The sequence below is a fragment of the Calliopsis andreniformis genome, unplaced genomic scaffold (genome assembly GCF_051401765.1).
Source record: "Calliopsis andreniformis isolate RMS-2024a unplaced genomic scaffold, iyCalAndr_principal scaffold0419, whole genome shotgun sequence".
NCBI classification, from domain to species: Eukaryota; Metazoa; Arthropoda; class Insecta; order Hymenoptera; family Andrenidae; genus Calliopsis; species Calliopsis andreniformis.
Genome location: NW_027480828.1, coordinates 47,501 through 52,500, shown reverse-complemented (window position 1 = coordinate 52,500; position 5,000 = coordinate 47,501).

Below are 5,000 nucleotides of genomic sequence, written 5' to 3'. Positions count from 1 at the left end.
ATTATTTATACGTCCGTAAATATCCCACTAGTCGGCCACAGCGAACTACGAAACTATACGACGCTGGCACATGTACGGAGTAAGCGAGAAACCAATACGCCGCTGGCACTTGTACGCAGTAGGTGAGAAAGCAATACGCCGCTGGCGTATAGAACGTCGGCATAGAAAAAAAAAGATAGGGACAGAGGGAATCTCGTTGAAACAAATCGGACCAATATCAACGTAAACTTGACGATATTCTCTATCGAACGCGCGCGGTGCGCGTTCCCGCCGCGTTTGCGCGCATTGTTTATAAGCGCGCAAACATCCGACTAGTCGGCCACAGCGAACTACGAAACAATACGCCGCTGGCACATGTACGCAGTAGGCGAGAAAACAATACGCCGCTGGCACTTGTACGCAGTAGGCGAGAAAGCAATACGCTTCTGGCGTATAGAACGTCGACATAGAAAAAAAAAGATAGGGACAGAGGGAATCTCGTTGAAACAAATCGGACCAATATCAACGTAAACTTGACGATATTCTCTATCGAACGCGCGCGGTGCGCGTTCCCGCCGCGTTTGCGCGCATTGTTTATAAGCGCGCAAACATCCGACTAGTCGGCCACAGCGAACTACGAAACAATACGCCGCTGGCACATGTACGCAGTAGGCGAGAAAACAATACGCCGCTGGCACTTGTACGCAGTAGGCGAGAAAGCAATACGCTGCTGGCGTATAGAACGTCCACATAGAAAAAAAAAGATAGGGACAGAGGGAATCTCGTTGAAACAAATCGGACCAATACGACCGTGTACTTGACCATATTCTCTATCGAACGCACCCGTTAAATACTCCCGCCATTCATGCGCAGATTATTTATACGTAGGTAAATATTCCACTAGTCGTACACCACGAACGACGAAACGATACCCCGCCGGCAATACTGCGCAACGGCCGAAGAAACACTACGCCGCTGGCACTTGCACACAATTCGACTCAGCAATCCGGAGCGACACGAACGGGGACTTGGAATTTTTTCGCTCGGGCTCCGGAGCGACACGAACGGGGACTTAGAATTTTTTCGCTCGGGCTCCGGAGCGACACGATCGCTCCGTTATTCTACGTTCTCTCGGTCCACGGGCATCAGAGAGCAAAACAGCCTAATAGTTTTAGAGTGCCTCAACGATCAGGAATATGGATCTAACGTTCTCGTTTCGAACCGACGACTTTCGGTTCCGGAGCGACACGAACGCTCCATGATTCTCGATTATCTCGACACAGGTAAGAGACAGAGGAGAACAAGTGTATGGTTTTAGAGAGCCACGAGCACCAGGAATAAGGATCTACCGTTGTCATTTCGTTCCGTCGACATTCGGTTCCGGAGCGACACGAACGGGGACTTAGAATTTTTTCGCTCGGGCTCCGGAGCGACACGAACGGGGACTTAGAATTTTTTCGCTCGGGCTCCGGAGCGACACGATCGCTCCGTTATTCTACGTTCTCTCGGTCCACGGGCATCAGAGAGCAAAACAGCCTAATAGTTTTAGAGTGCCTCAACGATCAGGAATATGGATCTAACGTTCTCGTTTCGAACCGACGACTTTCGGTTCCGGAGCGACACGAACGCTCCATGATTCTCGATTATCTCGACACAGGTAAGAGACAGAGGAGAACAAGTGTATGGTTTTAGAGAGCCACGAGCACCAGGAATAAGGATCTACCGTTGTCATTTCGTTCCGTCGACATTCGGTTCCGGAGCGACACGAACGGGGACTTAGAATTTTTTCGCTCGGGCTCCGGAGCGACACGAACGGGGACTTAGAATTTTTTCGCTCGGGCTCCGGAGCGACACGATCGCTCCGTTATTCTACGTTCTCTCGGTCCACGGGCATCAGAGAGCAAAACAGCCTAATAGTTTTAGAGTGCCTCAACGATCAGGAATATGGATCTAACGTTCTCGTTTCGAACCGACGACTTTCGGTTCCGGAGCGACACGAACGCTCCATGATTCTCGATTATCTCGACACAGGTAAGAGACAGAGGAGAACAAGTGTATGGTTTTAGAGAGCCACGAGCACCAGGAATAAGGATCTACCGTTGTCATTTCGTTCCGTCGACATTCGGTTCCGGAGCGACACGAACGGGGACTTAGAATTTTTTCGCTCGGGCTCCGGAGCGACACGAACGGGGACTTAGAATTTTTTCGCTCGGGCTCCGGAGCGACACGATCGCTCCGTTATTCTACGTTCTCTCGGTCCACGGGCATCAGAGAGCAAAACAGCCTAATAGTTTTAGAGTGCCTCAACGATCAGGAATATGGATCTAACGTTCTCGTTTCGAACCGACGACTTTCGGTTCCGGAGCGACACGAACGCTCCATGATTCTCGATTATCTCGACACAGGTAAGAGACAGAGGAGAACAAGTGTATGGTTTTAGAGAGCCACGAGCACCAGGAATAAGGATCTACCGTTGTCATTTCGTTCCGTCGACATTCGGTTCCGGAGCGACACGAACGGGGACTTAGAATTTTTTCGCTCGGGCTCCGGAGCGACACGAACGGGGACTTAGAATTTTTTCGCTCGGGCTCCGGAGCGACACGATCGCTCCGTTATTCTACGTTCTCTCGGTCCACGGGCATCAGAGAGCAAAACAGCCTAATAGTTTTAGAGTGCCTCAACGATCAGGAATATGGATCTAACGTTCTCGTTTCGAACCGACGACTTTCGGTTCCGGAGCGACACGAACGCTCCATGATTCTCGATTATCTCGACACAGGTAAGAGACAGAGGAGAACAAGTGTATGGTTTTAGAGAGCCACGAGCACCAGGAATAAGGATCTACCGTTGTCATTTCGTTCCGTCGACATTCGGTTCCGGAGCGACACGAACGGGGACTTAGAATTTTTTCGCTCGGGCTCCGGAGCGACACGAACGGGGACTTAGAATTTTTTCGCTCGGGCTCCGGAGCGACACGATCGCTCCGTTATTCTACGTTCTCTCGGTCCACGGGCATCAGAGAGCAAAACAGCCTAATAGTTTTAGAGTGCCTCAACGATCAGGAATATGGATCTAACGTTCTCGTTTCGAACCGACGACTTTCGGTTCCGGAGCGACACGAACGCTCCATGATTCTCGATTATCTCGACACAGGTAAGAGACAGAGGAGAACAAGTGTATGGTTTTAGAGAGCCACGAGCACCAGGAATAAGGATCTACCGTTGTCATTTCGTTCCGTCGACATTCGGTTCCGGAGCGACACGAACGGGGACTTAGAATTTTTTCGCTCGGGCTCCGGAGCGACACGATCGCTCCGTTATTCTACGTTTTCTCGGTCCACGGGCATCAGAGAGCAAAACAGCCTAATAGTTTTAGAGTGCCTCAACGATCAGGAATATGGATCTAACGTTCTCGTTTCGAACCGACGACTTTCGGTTCCGGAGCGACACGAACGCTCCATGATTCTCGATTATCTCGACACAGGTAAGAGACAGAGGAGAACAAGTGTATGGTTTTAGAGAGCCACGAGCACCAGGAATAAGGATCTACCGTTGTCATTTCGTTCCGTCGACATTCGGTTCCGGAGCGACACGAACGGGGACTTAGAATTTTTTCGCTCGGGCTCCGGAGCGACACGAACGGGGACTTAGAATTTTTTCGCTCGGGCTCCGGAGCGACACGATCGCTCCGTTATTCTACGTTCTCTCGGTCCACGGGCATCAGAGAGCAAAACAGCCTAATAGTTTTAGAGTGCCTCAACGATCAGGAATATGGATCTAACGTTCTCGTTTCGAACCGACGACTTTCGGTTCCGGAGCGACACGAACGCTCCATGATTCTCGATTATCTCGACACAGGTAAGAGACAGAGGAGAACAAGTGTATGGTTTTAGAGAGCCACGAGCACCAGGAATAAGGATCTACCGTTGTCATTTCGTTCCGTCGACATTCGGTTCCGGAGCGACACGAACGGGGACTTAGAATTTTTTCGCTCGGGCTCCGGAGCGACACGAACGGGGACTTAGAATTTTTTCGCTCGGGCTCCGGAGCGACACGATCGCTCCGTTATTCTACGTTCTCTCGGTCCACGGGCATCAGAGAGCAAAACAGCCTAATAGTTTTAGAGTGCCTCAACGATCAGGAATATGGATCTAACGTTCTCGTTTCGAACCGACGACTTTCGGTTCCGGAGCGACACGAACGCTCCATGATTCTCGATTATCTCGACACAGGTAAGAGACAGAGGAGAACAAGTGTATGGTTTTAGAGAGCCACGAGCACCAGGAATAAGGATCTACCGTTGTCATTTCGTTCCGTCGACATTCGGTTCCGGAGCGACACGAACGGGGACTTAGAATATTTTCAATATTGCTATATCTGTATGTATATAGTCTTAAAATATGTGGTTGAAACATGTTGAAAGTTTGTGATTATAGCAGTATAATGTCCGCAGTTTAGTATTAAGTTACTTTTATACGACCTCGTACGTGTACGTGTTCATCTGCCGAGTCTAAGTGGCAGCGTACCGGCCGGGAGTGCTGCACGCGCGGCGAGTTCCCACCGTAAGGCCGCGCGGCTACGGTCGGCCGTCGCCGGCCTCTCGGCCGGCCACTCGGTATCTATAAGAGAAGCGTCGGTCCGGGCGTGCCGGTCGAGGCATCGCTGGGCGCGTGGCTATTCTACGATCTCGGTCGAGAAGCAGTCCACCGCTCCTCGGGATCTTGTATCTCGAGTGTCTTCGAACGGTTTACGTTCCGGATCTTTCTCTACACAGCATGACCACGGGTCGGTGTCTAAGACCGAATGGCCCTTATGTGGTAATCGTCCTTTGGACGTTGGTGACTTGTATGCACTAGCGTGTATACTCGTACTTACTGAGCATCAACTCTTTGTCCGAGCGAATGAGTTTATTTAAACTGAACGAAACGTTCCGTCTTTAAGGCGGGCGCCGGGCTTACGTGAGAATGGAAAGCCTAAATATCAAGAGGTGTCAGATTTTCGATATGTGCAGCGCGCACATTC